The following is a 20,405-nucleotide window of genomic DNA, read 5'->3' on the forward strand; positions in this document are numbered from 1 at the left end:
GGAACTTCTTCACATTGATTTATGTGGACCATCAACTGTTGCAACAATCAATAAAAAACGGTATATTTTAGTTGTTGTAGATGACTTCTCTAGATTCACGTGGATGTTTTTTCTCAGGTTGAAATCTGAAGTTGCTCAAACGATGATTGATTTTATCAAAAAGATTGAACTTAGTCTGAAGAAGAATGTACGAAAAATTAAAAGTGATAATGGTTATGAGTTTAAAAATCAAACTCTTGATATTTTTCTCACAAGCAAAGGCATTTCGCATAATTTCTCATCACCATATACTCCACAGCAAAATGGTGTTGTTGAAAGAAGAAATCGATCTCTATGCGAAGCAGCCAGAACCATGTTAACATATGCGAATCTACCTCAATATCTTTGGGCAGAAGCAGTGTCCACAGCATGTTTTACTCAGAATCGATCATTCATTCATCGAAGATTCAATGTTACTCCATATGAAATAATCAATAATCGGAAACCTAATGTAAAATTCTTTCATGTTTTTGGTTGCAGGTGCTTTATCATGAATCTCAAAGATAATTGATCCAAGTTCCAAGCTAAAGCTGATGAAGGCATATTCTTAGGATATTCACAGAATTCAGTTGCATACAGAGTGCTTAATAAACGAACAAGAAAAATTGAAGAAACTTTCAATTTAACATTTGATGATTAGTATCTTAAACAAATTGATAGTAAATTTGAAAATAAATCAATACTTGTGGATTCAAATACTCAAATTGATAATTCTGAAATCAATGATTTTGATTATGACTTAAATTTCGGAATTCCTGACAGGGCAATTGATGCAGAAAATAATGCTCCCGATAATCAAACATCAGAATCCTCAAAACATACTGATGAATCAACAATAACTACAACATCGATAACTTGTGAAAGCACACCTGATGTTCGTATGGAGAAGGAACACACGAGTATTCATGAAGATTGTCAGCCAACTTTCGAGGGGGAGAAAGAAATTATGAATCATCAAGTTGAGGGGGAGCATTCACAGAATCAACAGGAACATCATTTTGAGGGGGAGTATCAAGATGAAGATCATGTTGAAGGGGAGCATGATGAAACAGAGACAATTAATCTTGATAAAAATGATGAGTTTCATGAACTTAATGATAACTTTTCTGTTGCAGGATCTGAAAATGAAGATATGTATGAAGATGCACCATTAGAATTTGATCCTAATTTTCCACCACTTAAGAAATGGACAAGAAATCATCCAAAAGAACATGTAATTGGTAATCCACAAGAAGGTATGTTGACTAGAGCTCAACTTCGTGCGAAAAATGAGGTACTGAATGCAAACCAAGAACTATGTATGTTTAATGTCTTTATTTCGAAAATAGAGCCAAAAACAGTAAAGGATGCTATGGAACACTCAGATTGGGTTGTTGGTATGCAATCTGAATTGGCTGAATTTGAATGAAACAAGGTTTGGAGATTAGTTTCTAAACCTTCTGATGTTTCAATTGTTGGATTAAAATGGATTTTTAAAAACAAAACCGACAAAGATGGCAATATTATTCGAAATAAAGCAAGACTAGTGGTTAAAGGTTATTCGCAACAAGAAGGCATAGACTATGAAGAAACATTTGCACCTGTTGCAAGACTTGAAGCAGTTCGCATATTTTTAGCCTATGCAGCTCACAAAGACTTTGATGTTTATCAAATGGATGTTAAATGTGCATTCTTAAATGGAAAACTAGAAGAAACAGTGTATGTTGAGCAACCACCAGGATTTGTAAACAATGAACATCCTAATCATGTTTATATCCTTGACAAATCTGTATATGGGTTAATACAAGCACCAAGAGCCTGGTACGCAACACTTACAAATTTCTTGAAACAATCTAAATTTAAACAAGGATCAGTCGACCCCACATTATTTCGCAAGAAAGTTGGGTGTCATCTAATGCTTGTTTAAATTTATGTTGATGATATTATATTTGGTTCAACTGATCCAACATTGTCAATTGAATTTGAAAATTTAATGAAAAGTCAGTTTGAAATGAGCATGATGGGAAAAATTAATAATTTTCTTGGTTTAAACATAAGACAGAACAGGGAAGGAATCTTAATCAATCAAGAAAAATATACGAAGAACTTGCTTGAAAAGTTTGGAATGCTTAATAGCACAAAACTCAGAGTACCTATGGCAGTAGGAACAAGACTAACTCCTTCGTTAGATGCTCCTGCTGTTGATTTAACACTATATCGTAGCATGATAGGGTCTTTATTGTACTTAACTGCAAGTAGACCTGATATTATGTTTTCGGTTTGTAGTTGTGCTAGATATCAAGCTAATCCAAGAGAACCTCATTTGACTGCAGTGAAAAATATTTTTCGCTGTCTAAAGGGAACCGTTTCTTTAGGACTTTGGTATCCTGCGAAAACAGGATTTTTCATTCAAGTTTTTTCAGATTCTGATCTAGGAGGATGTACTTTGGATAGAAAAAGTACGACTGGTGGATGTCAACTATTGGATGGAAAGTTGGTGAGCTGGCAATCAAAGAAACAGACTTGTGTGGCTATATCAACTGCTGAGGCAGAATACATATCTGCGGCTGCTTGCACTTCGCAAATTATTTGGATTCAGAGTCAACTTCGTGATTATGCAATAAACATGAAAAAGATTCCTTTGTATTGTGATTCGCAAAGTGCTATTCGTATTTGTCATAATCCAGTACAACATTCAAAGACAAAACACATTGCTCTTCGATATCATTTTATAAAAGATCATGTGGAAGATGGGAATATTAAAATTCATTTTGTTAAAACAACAGAGCAACTTGCTGATATTTTTACAAAACCTCTTGATGAAAAATCATTTGTTAGAATTTTAGCAGGTTTGGGGATGATTAATGCGAATTCAATTTCAACAACACAAGCCTAAAAGTTTTGTTCAGCAGATAAGAGTCAACATTATTCAGAGGTTACTGTTCATTCAAAGGCTTCGCATGGCTTCGCATCCACATCTTTTCGCATCTGAGCTCATAACAACTAAGGTAACGTTTACAACAATTTTTTTTTTTTGAAAAATCAAAAATCCAAAAAGATTTTCTTTTGTTATATTTTTTTTTTTGAAAAATCAAAAATCCAAAAAGATTTTCTTTTGTTATATTTTTTTATTTTTTTGAAAAATCAAAAATCCAAAAAGATTTTATTTTGTTTTGTTCTTTAATTTTGAAAAATTCAAAAATCACAAAAATAATTTTGTTGTCATTGTTCTTTAATCTTTGTGTGCTGAGATTTAAATACAGGGCTAAAATGCGAAGAGGTCTTACATATGTGTTTCTATGGGAAGCTATCAAATTTGTTTTAAACACTAGTTAAATTGTCCCTAGAAGCGTGTTGCTGTATGTAGACCAAAAGCCTCAATATGATTCTATGTGTGTAAAGAAAGCCTTGATGAAATTATTTCATGAAAATTTCTTCCCAACAAGGCTTATATTCGCATAAATCAACAAGAGCTACCTTACTCTTCTCAAATGAGTTAAGAGTTTTCTGTTTTGTCCATTCTAACAGAGGTACACTTCGATTCTTATCCAATCTTTTTAAACCAAACAATTCTTACACTCCAAATTTTTGAAGAGATTTGTCCTTGAGGTCTTTGATCAAACCAATCAAAACCTAGACAAATCACAAGTCTGTGTTTGTGATCTAACATCATGAGTCCGTGATGGAAGTGAAACCCAACAATCATAAACCTTAAGAAATTAACGGGGAACTTTGTTCCAGATTTTCACGAAACCTTTGTTTCAGTATCAAAACTTTCGAAACTTCATATCATATTCAATTCGCAATGTGTGGTCTTGATCAAATATTCACAACCAAGAATTTTTGTTACCCAACAAGATCCAGAACAAAATTTTTTTTGAATATGATTTACGTGTAAGTTTCATTCGCAAATCCTTATCATGATAAATATTCTCACAAGATAACTTGTCACTGACTACACTGGTCAAACAGGTAATTTCATTTACAATTTCTCACCTTATGTTAAGGATGATATGTAATGAAATTTCAAACCAATCCCAAATGCCTTTTAAAAAGAAGCCTTCGATACTTCTCTATAAGTATTCGATTGTCATTCACAGGAAACTACACAAGCTGTTGATTATCTCTCTTGATGATTAACGAAGCAACCTTTGCCTGGGGTTTTACTGCATTCATGTCAAATCAAAATTTTGACATCACAACAATAAAAAAAAAATTTGTTTTGTTTCTCATCTTCTTTTGTTGACACAATACACACACGAAATCCTTGAGGTTCTGAGTAAAACCAACTCAGACTGATGATTTCGCAAATCTGGCATATGACTTCACTTTAAATCCCAAAAGTGAACGAGCCTTGATTCCATGCGAAGGGTTTTAACGGTTCAGATTCTATAACGGAAACTTGACAGGCTGTATACTTAAAATGGTTGGTATTCTATCCGGTTTTCAAGGAGATGGGACAGTTACTTTTTAAAGTATGGTTATCTTTTGCAGTCATGATCCGATTTTCAAGGTGTCACATCGGATAACATTAAATGTATCCCGCTTTAATTTCAAATCAATTTTGAGTAACCTATAAAAGGGGGATCAAGAACACTATGTACGGTTACGCAAACAAGAACTCTCACAAAACTTCCAAGTTTAAACCTTGATCAAAACTTCAACTTTCTCAAAACCCTAACAATGGCAGCCACTCATTCCAACACTGATGAAGTTCTTTCTCAATCCCTGATGAAGATTCAAAGCACAAATTACCAAGTTGATCCAAACGTTTCCATTTATCCTGAAGAATTGCAGATGCTTATCGTTGCTCTGACACGATCACCTATGTCAACTGCTATGTTTAGTTCATTCTCTGTTCCAATGGTATGGCTATCTCTGGCAGCTTCAATGGCATCATACAATCACACGGCGGATGTGATTACTTTCAATTTAACCAACAACAAACGGGTTAAACTATCCAAGAAGATGTTTGTTGAAATCTTGCAGATTCCAAACAACCCTCCGTTTGTCAAAGCTGTCAACTCGTAGATCATTCACATGTTCAATGAGATGGGGCATCAACCGGAGCTTGAGAAAATCAGTGATTTCAGAAAGTCTGGGTTGTCGTGTATCTGGAATTTCCTATTTGGCATTTTTCTAAGATGTCTTACAGGAAGATCAGTCGGACTGGATAATGGAAGTCTATGCTATGGTAATGGGCATCTACTATGATATCAATGTTGATTATGCAACTCAGTTGTGGAAGGAATTTGTTAAAAGTCTTGAAAATACAAATTCGGAGAAAGGGATTTCATGTGCAAGATACTGGAGCTTAATTCTGGAAAAAGTTTATGAGAAAGAAGCAATTCCAGTGATGACAGATGTTGAAGTTGCTGAATTTTCCTTCTATCAATTTCCAAAGACTGTAGAAGATGATGAGACAATTTTTTCTCATGTGGCTCGCATTCCAGATGCGATGCTTCGCAAAGTTTCTCCGACCCACAAAGTTTTGGTGAGATATTTGCGAAATCTGATACATCAGATCAGACTGGAGTATTACCAGACGTTGCTACTCCATCAAAGAAAAAGAAGGTTAGCAAGAAAAATGTGAAGGGTTCATCCTCACCAAAAGTACAAGATGAAGCTATTCCAACTGAAGAAACTTTATTAAAGAACATTCGTAAAGCTGAAGTGAGTAGTAAAGGCGTTACTATTCGTAGTATTCCCGCACCGGTGTCTCCAGGCAAGAAAAGACAACGAGCTGAAGATGTTGCCAAAAATATGCAACGTACGCTTGTCAAAAGAAGGAAGATGGTGATTCACAATGAATCATCTGATGAAGAAATTGTTCCGGAAACTCCACCCGTCACATCTATGGTAAATGTTTCTTTACCACTTATTCACACTTCGCAAATTTCTACCACTCTACTACAAACCAAACCACTCGAAATAGTTCTCACCAAATCAGTTTCTAAGGAGGTACTTATTTCCGATACGGTTGTCAACGTATCTGATACGGGGGCACCTATCCTGAGTGTTGCACCAACAATCCAAATATCTTTACCCATTTCATTACCCCTTACCACTTTATCCACCACTTCATCAATATTTGATCATGCTCTTCAAAACCCATTCACAACACTTTTTCCATCTCAATCACCCGAAAATCCTCAACCTTCACAACAGTTGTCTGATACTGAAGTTGAAGGAGGTGCCTTTGGAGTGATACTTGATGATATTCCTTTTGATTCAGATGAAGAAGATATTCCTAATCATGTGTTGATGACAGGAAAACAGTTTAAAATTCTGAATCAGAAATTGAAGACCATTATTCAAACGCAAGCTGATTCTAGTAGAATATCTTCTATATCAGCCATGGAGGTTGATGTCATGATAAAAGGGGCTGAGAAGCGTATCATGGAGAAGGTTGATCAAACAGACAAAAATAATGAGCTTAGACTTAAAGCACAAGGGAGCAATTTTACTTCCGTTGTTCAAGATCTAAAAGCTGCTACAAAAGAACGTCATATTCTTTTTGTACAAGATGTAAAGAAAGTTCGTGAGGATGTAAACTTTAAGATTCAAGAGTTGAAGTCTGAACTTACGAAGGATCTTCAGGATATTCATACTAAACATGCAGATGTTCAAAAGCAGATTGTGGAGATTTCTTCCAAACTCCAAAAGCTTATTGATGTTCCTGTTCTCGAAGCTCATAAAGCAGAAACAAAGGAGAAGTTTGATCAGCTGACAAAGTTAGTAACTGAGCTTAAAACAGCAGTTTCGCATTCTTCATCAACTCAAATCCTTACTCCCGAATTCTTGTCTCTAAAGATTAATACTTTAGAACAAGCAATTCTAAAAGCTCTTGATCCACTGACAAATTTCACTTCTTTACTACCGAAGAGTGCTCCACCTGTTTACACAGGGGTGCAAGGGGGAGAGAAAAGACGAAGTAAAGAAGAGGAGGCAAAAACTGTTGGAAAAGTGATATCGACTCAGCTTATAGCCACTCTTCCTATACCTACGAAACCGATTTCTTCAACTACAATTACCACAAAAACAGTTTCCAAAGTTGTTGTTATTGGAGAAAATGAAGGAGGTTCGAGCTCAAAACCTCAGACAGATGTTGTAGGAAAAGGAAAAGGGATATTGTACGAAAAATCAAAGGAGGAGAAGAAAGCTGATGCAGAGGCTGAGTTGGAGAGAATGAGACAAGTACAAAGCATCATGAGGCAAAGGGCAAGTGATCCTCCCTCCATGAACAAAGGAGATCCTGCGAAACTTTACTCTTACGAAACAATAGAGTCGAAAGTTGTGGGAAGAGAGATGTATGAGTTCGAGAAGAAGCCGAAAAGAAGTTATGATATTGCAAACTCAGATCATTGTCAATTGGATTTCTCAATAAATGAAATGTTGATCATCACTGCTCAATATAAGATTAGTGAGAAATTTGATAATCCTGATGACTATACTCACATGAAAATCAGATTTCATGCAGTCTTGGGGAAGAATCCAGATGATGTTTGGTCTTTAATGAAGATCAAAAAGGTGTTCACAATTAAGAAGGATATTTTGTTTGAAGAGATGCTTCAAAATTTCCGTTATTTTGTTATCAGAGCAGACAACAAACAATATGACTTCACAGTAGCTGATTTTCCATTGATGAATTGCAATGATTTAATTCAAGTGGCTCTGATCTTGAAGCATATGGAAGAAAACAATCTTAAAGGCTCTGAGACAGATGTGTTAAAGGTTGGCTTCGCACATGTGAAGACATTCATCGATAACTATTTCGATTGTTTGGCCCTTACAGATGAAGAATTAGCTAATGTGCTGGGTAGAGAAGTAAAAGTTCCTTGGGAAGAAACTTTATCTCAATCAGCTTTGTCGAAGTATGTTGTTGGTGAAATATGCCTAAAACCATTTGGCATGGTGTTTTCTGGAAGAGACACAAAAGGAAAACCGAAGAAATTTTTGTTCAAAGTCTCGGAGATTGAAAGATATAATTCTTCGCAATATACGCACTTTATTGTACGTATGAATAACTACAAGAAGAATAATGAAGGAGACAAGAAAGATCTCAAGAAGGTGATCTCCTGGTATGGAGAAGTGCGAAGGACAATTCACTCTGCAGTTCAAAAGCTTATGGGTTGAATTGCATCGACTGTTTACAAAGGGGGAGAATGTAGATGTAAACTGTAAAAAGTTGAAAATAGTGTATTGTATAGTTTCGCATTTTATGTTATTTTACTAAGTCATTTGTTATGCGAAGTTAAAATGTCTAGACTTAGTATATATGACATCCCCAAAATCTCGGCCAGAAAAGACCGATTTTCATTTATGTTTTTAAAATATTTTCAGAGTAAATCCTTTTGATTTGAAAGACTTGCGGAATTTGTTCCCAAAAACAAAACATGATAAAACAATGTTTACCGAAGCATTTCATAAAAGAAATGTATTTTCATTATAATCAAAACTCGGGGTGTCATGTTCCGATACAGACCAATAAGCATAAACGAATACATTACAAGTCATTCAACAAATATAAACATATGCAGACTTGTAAACAAAACAACTTGATGGTTCATCCATCTCATGCCCTTCCGCCACTTCCTGTAATACAATTTAAAAGTGAGTGGGTCAGACTTGGGAACCTGGTGAGCATATAGGGTTTTCAACCCACAATAAATATCATATTTAATTTTCACCAACCAACAATAACCTAATTACCCATTCCCGTTATTCTCACTTTAATGTCCCTAATACAACTAATCATAAGGGACCTAGTCTAAGAATATTTCATCGGGTCGACAACACATGCTTCGGGGGTACCTCAGTAATATAAGTCAAATAAGGCAACCATGAGGGGGATGGAGTGCAGCGAATGAACACCCAAGTTCATTAACACCTACAGGTGGCGAACCTGCTAATGTTTCCACAAGACTATCTAGAAAAGTATGTGGTCGTCATCTAAACTCCGCTAGATGACTAAATCAAACAACAACGAGGCCTCTCATCTGTTTATTACACACCAACTATCTACCCATGTTCTACCCAACATATTAGTAGATAAAAATATACATTTGCACACATAGTTAAAAACCTGTATAGCATGCTTTAATCAACACATATTTCACATAACAGACGAGGCACACACACACATAACACATATCTCATAGAGAATAAATCATATCAATGAGTTAGAAGAAAGTGAATACACATTCACACATATAAACAACAATATACTTAATACACTCAAACCATACTTGTATTATTATCGTGTTTATGAAAGGTAGTATACACTCACTTGATCAGAAGATGATCGGACAGCACTACGACTTGCAGAAGTAGTAATCCTCAGCAGATCCGGAAGATCTCCTAAAAAATCGAACTTCTCGCGGGCAGAGCTTCGACTCGGAAACCGCACATCTTGGGATCTTCGGGATCTCGGGTTTTGCCTCGGGGCTAGAGTATGATACCGGGGATTCGGGATATTTCTGGCACGCAAAACGATGCAAAACGGGAGAGAGAAGAGAGAAAATGAGCAAAAGACTTGGCTGCCTTCGGATCCTATTTATAGAAGGCTGGAGCCTCGGAGTACGCGGGGCGTATTGGTCCGAATACGTCACTGCTTACGTATCCGAAGACTCGAGTGCGAGTGTCGACATCCCTCGGAGTACGCGGGGCGTAAGTCGGATCGGACCGGTGACTCGGCTTTGGATAAGGCATCCGAATTTCCATTTAAATATAAATACAAAATATTTAATAAACTTCGGAAATTCATATCTTCTTCATACGAACTCCGTTTTCAACGTTCTTTATATCCACGGAAAGGTGAGACTACGCTCTACAATTTTCGTTTAGACTTCGTCGGCTAATTTTGATTTTATTTTTATTATTTATTTTTAATAGTCCGCGACAGACAAACTTCGTTATAAATTCATAACTTCTTCGTTTGACGTCCGTTCTCGCCTAACTTTTTATCGCTTCGATACCAACAATGAGATCTTCGATTCTCATTTAGATTGCTTCGGCTAAAAACCCCTCGATCTTAAATCGAGTAAAACAGGCTGCATACTGCTAAGCCGAAACTTTGATAAATCATAACTTCCTCATACGAAGTCAGATTTGGGCGTTCTATATATATTCGGAAACCTCGTTTCAACTACTACAACATAAATCAAAGATATTAAGTTTATTTTACACTTAAATTTTGATGCTTATTTTTATTCTTAATTAATCAAACCACATAATTAAGCAATTAAGCACAAAACACATAATATTCAAATAATACAATCTTATTATTTCAAAATGGGTTACAAAGGTTAACCTAGACTATTACATTGCTAAAAGTGGCAAGCCCGGAAACACAGGTGTTACAATTCTCTCCACCTTATAATGATTCCGTCCCCGGAATCACACATCAACAAACAAATGCGGATAGCGACTCAACATGTCACTCTCCGTCTCCAAGGTGAGATTCGGCCCATTCGTGTGTTTCCATCGGACAAGCACTAACCCAACCATTTTGCGTCGCAACTTCTTAGTCTTTCGGTCAACAATTGCCTCTGGTTCTTCAATCAACCTTTTGTTCTCATCAATTCTCAATTCAGAAATTGGAATTATATCGGGAACTTCTCCCGTGAACTTCCTCAAATAACACACATGAAAAGTGTTGTGAATTCCATTCAGTTCTTCGGGTAATTCGAGCTTGTAAGCTTGGTTCCCAACCCTCTGAAGAACTTTAAACGGTCCAATAAACCTTGGACTCAACTTTCCCCCTTTTACAAAATCTTATAAGTCCCTTCCACGGCGAGACTTTAAGCAAAACCGAATCTCCAACCTCAAAAGTCATCGGTCTTCGCTTCTTGTCAGCATAGCTCTTTTGACGATCTTGAGCTGCTAACATTCTTTCCCTAATTATTTTCAACTTTTCAGCAGTTTGATGAACCATCTCCGGTCCCATAAACTGCTTTTCCCCAGCCTCAAGCCAACAAGACGGCGTACGACACTTCTGTCCATACAAAGCTTGATAAGGTGCCATCTTAATGCTCGAGTGAAAACTATTATTATAGGAAAATTCTACCAATGGTAAATGTTCATCCCAATTACCTAGGAATTCCAAGGTACATGCTCTTAGCATATCTTCAAGTGTTTGTATCGTTCTTTCACTCTGACCATCAGTCTGCGGATGGTAAGCTGTGCTTAAACATAACTTGGTACCCATCTCCTCTTGTAGACATTTCCAAAACCTTGAGGTGAAACGGCTATCACGATCCGATACAATTGTTAACGGAACACCGTGAAGCCTCACAATTTCCTTTACATAAGAATTCGCAAGCTTTTCCATAGACCATTTCTCCCTGGCCGCTATGAAATGCGCACTCTTAGTGAATCGATCAACGACCACCCAAATCATGTCGTGACCATTCTTTGTTCTGGGCAGTTTAGTGACAAAATCCATAGCAATGTCTTCCCACTTACCCATAGGCACAGGCAATGGTTCTAAACTCCCATAAGGTTTCTGATTTTGTGTCTTGACTCTCGCACAAGTCACACACTCGGCCACATACTTTGCAACATCAAGCTTCATCGTCGGCCACCAGTAGTAGGGTTTCAGGTCCCTATACATTTTAGTGCTACCCGGATGAATTGAGTACATGGTTTTGTGAGCTTCTTCCATTAGAAGATCCCTAATTCCTCCTGACTTAGGTACCCAAATACGATCTTGGAATACCTTCAGTCCATGACCGTTAGTACCAAACACCAACGTTTTACCCAAACGTTCCTCCTTTCGGTCATTTTTCTCAGAAGCTTCCTCTTGAGCTTTCTTTATACTTTCCACAATGGTCGAGACAACTTCAATTCTCAACGCTCTTGGCCTCTTCCTTTCAAGATTGACTTTCCGACTGAGAGCATCAGCAACAACATTAGCTTTACCGGGGTGGTAAAGTATCTCGTAGTCGTAGTCTTTAAGTAATTCTAGCCAGCGTCGTTGCCTCATATTCAATTCCTTCTAATTAAAGAGATATTGAAGACTCTTATGATCATTAAAAAGTTTGCACTTCGTGCCATAGAGGTAATGCCTCCATATTTTCAGAGCGAAAACTACCGCTGCCAACTCCAAATCATGAGTCGGGTAATTCTTTTCATGCTCTTTCAACTGTCGAGACGCATATGCTATCACCTTTTCTCTTTGGGTCAAAACACAACCCAATCCAACCCCAGACGCATCGCTATAAACAGCAAAGTCTTCAATTCCATCGGGTAGAGAAAGTATCGGTGCCTCGCATAGCTTCTTCTTTAACTTCTCGAATGCTTCCTTATGTTTATCACTCCAAGCATAAGTAGCTCCTTTGTGGGTCAAAGCTGTTAATGGAGTAGCGATCGAAGAAAAGCCTTGGATAAACCTTCGGTAATATACGGCTAATCCTAAAAAGCTTCGAATCTCCGTGGGACTTTTCGGTTGTTCCCACTTCGTCACAACTTCAATCTTTGCTGGATCAACCATTATCCCTTCTTGGTTGACCACGTGACCCAAGAATTTGACTTCACGAATCCAAAAATCACATTTGGAGAACTTTGCATAAAGCTTCTCCTTCTTCAAAACTTCTAACACTTCTCGCAAGTGTCTGCCATGCTCCTCCTGGCTTTTCGAGTAGATCAGAATGTCGTCTATGAACACTATCACGGATTTATCAAGGAAAGGATTACAAACCCTATTCATTAAATCCATGAACGCTGCCGGAGCATTGGTTAGTCCAAACGACATAACCAAGAACTCGTAGTGTCCATATCTAGTTTTGAATGCAGTCTTCTCGATATCTTGCTCTCTTACTTTTAGCTGATGATATCCTGACCTAAGATCGATCTTCGAGAAATAGCTCGAACCTTGCAATTGATCAAATAGGTCATCAATCCTCGGCAACGGATATCTATTCTTTATTGTTGCCTTGTTCAGCTCTCTGTAATCGATGCACATTCTCATACTTCCATCTTTCTTCTTTACAAATAACACCGGAGCTCCCCAGGGCGACGAACTAGGTCTAATGAAACCTTTGTCCAATAACTCCTGAAGTTGCATCATCAGCTCCTTCATCTCCGTCGGTGCTAATCGATAAGGCGCTTTTGCTATTGGCGTGGTTCCTGGTAACAAGTCTATTCTGAGCTCCACTTGTCTATCAGGTGGTAATCCAGGAAGATCCTCGGGGAATACTTCCGGAAAATCACACACCACTAGAATGCTCTGCATCACCTTCTTTTCTTTCTTAGCATCAATCACAAACGCTAAATAGGATGTACATCCCTTGGTCAAACACTTTCTGGCTTTCATTAGAGAAATGATCCCAGAATTCACTCGCCGTTTGTCCCCATACACCATAAACGAATCTTTTCCAGGCGGGTTTACTTTAACTATCTTTTTCTTGCATAAAATTTCGGCATCATTGGCGCTAAGCCAATCCATTCCGAAGACGATGTCGAAACCATTAAGTTCGATAGGCAATAACGCCTCGTGAAACTTATTCCCATTAAGGTCGATTAAGATCTCTTTCATACGATGGCTAACAGGTACAAACTTGCCACTAGCTACTTCGACTAATAAAGCATTATCTAGTCTATCAACAGGCAAAGCTAGCTTTCTACGAAACTCATGCGAAATAAAGGAGTAGTTGGCTCCAGAATCAAACAATATATGAGCAGGTAATTCGTTTACGAGAAAGGTACCTGAAGCGACATCAGCTTCATCTTTCGCAGCCTCAAGTGTCATCTGGAAGGCCCTCGCCTTCGGCTTTGGTGGAATGTTGGGCTTTGCTGCCTCCTTCTTCTTCAGACAGTCTTTCAAAATGTGCCCTTCTTCATTACACCCAAAACACATCCTTTTGTTGTTCGGACATTCATTGGCAAAATGTCCGACCTTTCCACACTTGTAGCAGGTTACATCCTCGCTACATTTCCCAAAGTGCTTTTTCTTACACTTGCCACACCACTTTGCTTCGCCTCCTTTTCCTCCAAACTTTTTCGAATCAGATTTCGAAAATTTTCCTTTCTTATCGGAACCAGATGTTCCCTCAAACTTTCTTTTCTCACCAACCTCAACCTTGTCGGTAGTTCTCCCCTTGATCATGTTCTCAACAGACTTGGCAGCCCAGATAGCTGCCTCTAGAGTAAGTGCCTGACGTACTGGCACTTCGTACTCCCATGGAAGTCCCTTCGCATACCGGTCCACCTTCGTCAGCTCATCTGGAACGATACGCAAGGCAAACTCCATTTTATCGGTGAAGTTATTGGTGTATTCATCAACTAACATGCTGCCCTTCATCAATGTCAAAAACTTATTCTCCAACTCCAACAGATTTTGAGCCGAGTAGAACTTACGCTTGAACTGCACCAAGAACTCTGCCCATGACAATTGCAGTGGCTCATTAGGGCTTAAGGTCTTCCCTAGAGTGTTCCACCAACGAACGGTTCCACCTCGGAATTGACGCACGGCATAGATAGTCCGCAATTTACCTCTGCAGCCACAAGTCATGAAGGCTAGCTCCATTTTGGAGATCCAATCCATAACCCCAATCGGATCCTCCTTTCCATTGAAGGTCGATGGTTTGCAAGTCAAAAAGTCCTTGTACTTGCATCCCATTCCATCATTCCTTCATTCATGGTTATCTTGCCTAACTATCGGTGGGTTGGCTGGACCAACAGACCCACTAAAGTTTCTGTTGGATTAGTGTCTAAGTCCATAACTATTTTGGTATGTACTTGACCCGATGGTGCATGGTCCTTTTGGGTTGCCTTCACCAAAGCAACTTGATTGGAGAAATAAATAAAGAGAGAGAGGTTATTATGATTTATTAATATGTTATAAGAATAATATATTAAAGGAGAAATCATATTTGTTTAATTAATATTGGTCAATAATTAATTAAGAATTAATTTTGTGATCAAGTGTAATTAATTAAACTAGAGGGGCTGAATTGTAATTATGTGATAGTTACAAAATAAGGTAAGGATTATCTTATATATATGGTGAACGAATTTGAGGTGTAAATCCCTTAGAATTCGACTAGGATAAGGGTTTCTAGGACTTATCTTATGGTTGCTTGGTGGACAAGCAACTAGATAAGGATAAGGACTAAAACCTTAATCTTTACACCTATATAAACCCCCTAGGGCTTAGGAATTCGTCTAACCCCTTCCCAAGAGGTCCTAAGGACGAATTCTAACCTCCCTCCTCTCTCTTTATACCTTCTCCACTTGCTTATGGTGTTTGTAAGCCATTAGAGGAGTGACACTTGTGACTCTCAGCTTTCCAAGGTCAATTCAAGGAGGAATTGGATTGTTATTGCTATATAACAATCAAGGTATGTTCTTAAACCTAATTATATGTTAATATTGATTTCCATATGCTAGAATTAGGGTTTATAGTCTTGGATTCAAAGCATGTACAATAGAGAAACCTAGATCCAAGCATTAGGGTTTGTATGAGCACATAGGATGTCTTATGACCAAAACCCATCAGTGGTATCAGAGCCTAGCCTGGTTTCAATTGTATTGATGCATTGTATATCTAAAAAATTCGTTTTTTGGTGTTTTGGAGGCTGGACTCGCCAAGTCCATAGCTGAACTCGCCGAGTCCAAGGTGACTCGACGAGTCCAGGCTTGACTCGACGAGTCAACTCGTCAGATGAGGATAATCTCGGGATTCTTGCTGTTTTTGCATTGGGATAGTTACCTTATCATGTTAGATTAATATTAATCCGATTATATGATATATTTGACTATATTTTTAATCTAATTGAAGATATTTATCAATTAATAAGATAATTGTTTCCTTATAAGATAATTGATTAATTATTTTAAGTAAATTGATAAATTGTTTTGCAAGAAATCATCAAATATGGATAATTATGTGATTAAATGTTAATTTGAATTATTTGTTATTTGATCCTTGTTGTTGTGAAAAGTTTCATATTTGGCCCTTTAGGTTTTATAGTTTAAATTTGAACCCCAAAAGTTTTGTTGTTTTGAAATTTAAATAGTTGAAACCCTAATGTTTTGAAAAAGGTTTCAAAACTTGCCCTCAAGTTTTGGAATTTAAAAGTTGATTAAAAGTTTAATTAAGAATGTTAAATTCTAAAACTCTAGTATAGTTTTGAAAAAGTTCAAATCACACCCTTATGTTTTATTAATTAATTAAGGTGTATAATTAAAAGAGATTTAATAAATCCATAAAAGTTTAGGTTTACAATTTAATTGAATTAAAAGTATAATTGTTAAATTAGACCACATAGTATTTTAAAAGTGTTAAAATACACCCTATACTATATATATAACATTAAAAGTCTAACATTATATATATATATATATATATATATATATATATATATATATATATATATATATATATATATATATATATATATATATATATGTTTGAGTAAAAGTCAGTCTTACCGTTAGTAGGCCTCATTCACGAAGCTGGTCTATAAGGGGTGTTTAAGGAAATTGCCTATAAAATGGCGATTTAATGGGTATCCACTCTTACCCACCGCACTCTTGACTAGTGGAGGGTCGTTAGCCGAACGGGTAGGATAGGACGAAACCTTCCATTATAAGTATAATAAAGTATAAAAGTAACTAAATGTTTTCATAAAATTCCCAATCTTAGTTACTTAGGCAAAAGTGAATTGATGCAATTCCATGAAATTACACTTTGTGCCCTTGCGAAGACGTTAGTGGAGCGTGTGTGGTTAACCGGCACACTAAATGGGTCTAAGCAAAGGGAGCAAAGGGTGACTCAATGTTTGTCATAGTTCGGTGGAGCGTGTGTGGTTAACCGGCACATCGAATAGGTGACTGTAACATGTGAGGGCACCATGTAAGTTTGCATGGTTATTCACACCCGCTTTGTGATCCTCGGCATCCCAATCACAAACTAGAGGGGCATATCGAGATATAAACATGCCATTAAAAGTTCAATGTATCTCAAAGGATCTAGGAGTTTTCATAGATTTAAAACTTAAAATTCTTTTTCGTTTTTCATGGTGGAAATTAGTGAATCGTCATTCACTTACCTTCAAATATTCTGCAATTAGGGTTACGGCATCTCTCTCCCGAGTTGTGGAATATTGTGTTGGGTCCTAGCCTTAGTATCTCATTTGGGTGATTTACTAAGGACTCAATCTATCAACTAACTTGAATTCGTTTTCTCCTGTTTTGTAGATGTCAAAGTTCGATAACTATGGTCTTCTCAAATCCCGTGGAACAAGCATTCCACATGAAGATGATATTCCACAATTCGATCGAGGAACAAGAGATCATGCTTCACTTCCTCCTCCTCCTCCAATTATTCTCCCTAACCCACAAGTTCAAAGGCTTGAAAATTTCAAGCTCACTCAAGCCCTTTTGGCAAGTAAACATAAAGAAGGAAAGTCCATGTGTGCACACGTCCTAGGGATGAAGTCACACATTGATAAGTTAAGAATGTTGGGATCCGTTGTCTGTGAGGAAATGGCTGTTGATTGGGTTCTTCAGTCACTTCCCAACTCATATGTGAGTTTGTAAGAGAGTACTATATGATGAACTACGATGTGACCCTTATAGATCTCACCTATATGCTCATTGATGCCGAATCAGCAATGATTTGGCGCAATAGAAAAAGCAAAGTTGATTGGTGAATCTGCCTTCAAGACCTCTATGGATATAGACAATGGCAATAAAAGACATGCAATGATCGAAAAGCTTGATCATAAGAGAAAGGCGATGTATGAAGTAGTTCCATGTCCTGTTCCAAAAGAGTCGATTTGCTTTTATTGCCAAGAAAAGGGGCATTGGAGACGAAGCTGCCCTATTTACCTAAAAGATCTAAGAGATGGGAGAGTCGAAACGTATGGCTCTAATATAGGTAAAATCCATTTACTAACTCTTTTAAGCTTCTATTCTAGATTCTTAATACATAATGTAATAAGATTACAATTGATGTTTTGTAGGATCGAAGAAAAGAAAGGGAGCTTAAGGGAAGAAGTGAGCAAAATCTAACCGTAAAGGAATGGATTTCGATCGCATTTCTCGAAGATTAGATTCTTGAGCTACTACTTAGAGTTAGAATTAGATTGCTAAGAAAGATGTATTAGCATAAGTTTTTCAATGAGTTGCATTGTAAGGACAAATTTTTTCTGCAATAAAATAAATTTTGATTTTAAATTTTATTTATTTATCCTTACAATGGCGTGTATGAAAAATTGATGTTAAAATGTTTCTATTATTAGCAATAATGGATTTGGTTCTTATTATGTTATTTATGGAAAGTCGAGAATTTACCAAATAGGGAGAGTTTCTCATCGCCCAAGTTTCAATTGGACAGAAACTTGGAATCATGCAACGTGGATGCACGATGTATGAAAAATTTCATATTTGGAAATTTAGACTAATTCATTGACAAAGAGTCAAGTGAAGGACTAAGAGATCGAATACACAAAGTTGTGTGTTGATCAAAGTCCACCATAAGAGTAACGAGACATTCGTCATGATTTACTAAAGGTTTAGTAAATATGATTATACTTATAAGATTAAGTGTAATTCTGAATTGATTGAAAAAGTTTAAATCAATAGTAGAACGAATAACAAGAATCAAGTAGGCAGAGAGATAAAAGTTTCTCCATTCTAAGAAGAAGGGAGAGAGTACTTTTTATGCTTTATGATAGGTCTTAATGATTAAGAACCATATCTCAATTGATCCTCTAAGCGAGTCTTGGTACAATTGTATGTCCAAGAAGAGGAATCAAGAATTGAAGAAATGGTTAAATCAATAAGTCAATCATACTTCGTTCCAATAACAAGTCTTAGAGTTAAGATTGTGACAATGAGTGAAAAGTATTAAGAAGGTTTAAAACATCCATTAAATGTGGTAAGTTGTGATGTCTTGGATAAGACAAAGACCAACTAGGACCAATTTATGAAGTGTTTTGATAAAAGCTACACTAACTCTTGAATATTTGTTTGTCAAGAAATGGTTAATGACAAGAGAATCTTATATGTCAAGGAGTCAGTGGGAGTCTTAATGATCTTGAAAGGTTTCAAGAACAAATCAAATAAACCTTAACGATCATCACTAGCACACGAGTTGAGGTTTACAACCTATCGTGATGACATTATTTTGATTCTGTGCCAATCCAATCGAGTTAATTATGCGTGAGAGTTCTATGAGTTCTCATTTTGAACGCATAAAAGGCAAAGCACCTTAATCAATGAAAGGTACATTGATAAGAAAGGGTGAGCTGCTTAACTACTTGGAAGACATGGTGGGCAGCTGTGCTACCATAAAGGCAAGAAATCGAGATCAAGAAAGTTCGATCCATAAGAGTTTGAATTTGTCATAAACTTTGGTTTTGACAAATTCACATGGATAGGAACAAATACACTGTTTAAATCTAAGTGTCATAAGATTTCCTCCTTCGTGAAAATGATTGTGAGGAAATGCTTTCACTAAGAGAGATTTTAAGAAGATAGTGATTGTAAAATTGCATTCTCGAATTCGATTATGGTTACGGTATCCCTTTCCATAATTTGAATTGTGAGGTTTGGCAATTAGTCTTAAGTGTTTAGACTCACATATGAACTATCGAAGGTAAAGGTGTATAAGTTCAAGAAGCCTTGATAAAAGATTATTAAAGCACTAAGTACGAGAAACATGAACTTAAGAAATTCAATAAGCATTGTTTTTCTGAAAGTTAAGATGTTTATGAATACATGTCGAAGCTAGTGGGAGCATAAGTGTTATATAACAATCATCATGATAGTGGGAGCATAAAAGTTATGATTGTATGATTATTAAGGAAAGTATTGCAAGTTAGCAATATTAATTATAGAAAACAAGAGTCATACTTTGCAAAGTCGCAATAGTTGAAGAGTTGTTTTGCTATAATTAAGGGAGAGAATATTATGCTTCATTTCAAATCTAAAGGTTTAGGTTGAGAAATGTTAATAAATTTAGTCAAAGGTACATAGTGTGTTCTTAAAATTTCGAATTTTGAGAACATAGCAAATAAAACATTATGCGTCGTGTCCCATACGCTTCGGGTATAGGATCGATTGCAAATGCTTTAATGTTTGACCATTCTAAAATTTTCCAAATGTCGAGCGCATTTAGAGGGAAAAGGGACTAGAATTGGTTTTGACTAAAATAATTAAACAACTATCAAAGGACAATCCAAGTTCGACGAGGATTGGTCGCTTGTGAGTAGTTGGAAGTATAGTATTGGAAAATATGGAAATGTTTCCATATTGGATGGACCGTATTGACATCGTTACGAATAGATAAGATTCTATTAAGAATGAGTTGTCATATGGAACATATGGAAGTGTGTCCATATTGGGAATTGAATATTGAGAAATCTATGATTAGATTA

Source organism: Lactuca sativa, chromosome 7 (genome assembly GCF_002870075.4).
Source record: "Lactuca sativa cultivar Salinas chromosome 7, Lsat_Salinas_v11, whole genome shotgun sequence".
NCBI classification, from domain to species: domain Eukaryota; kingdom Viridiplantae; phylum Streptophyta; class Magnoliopsida; order Asterales; family Asteraceae; genus Lactuca; species Lactuca sativa.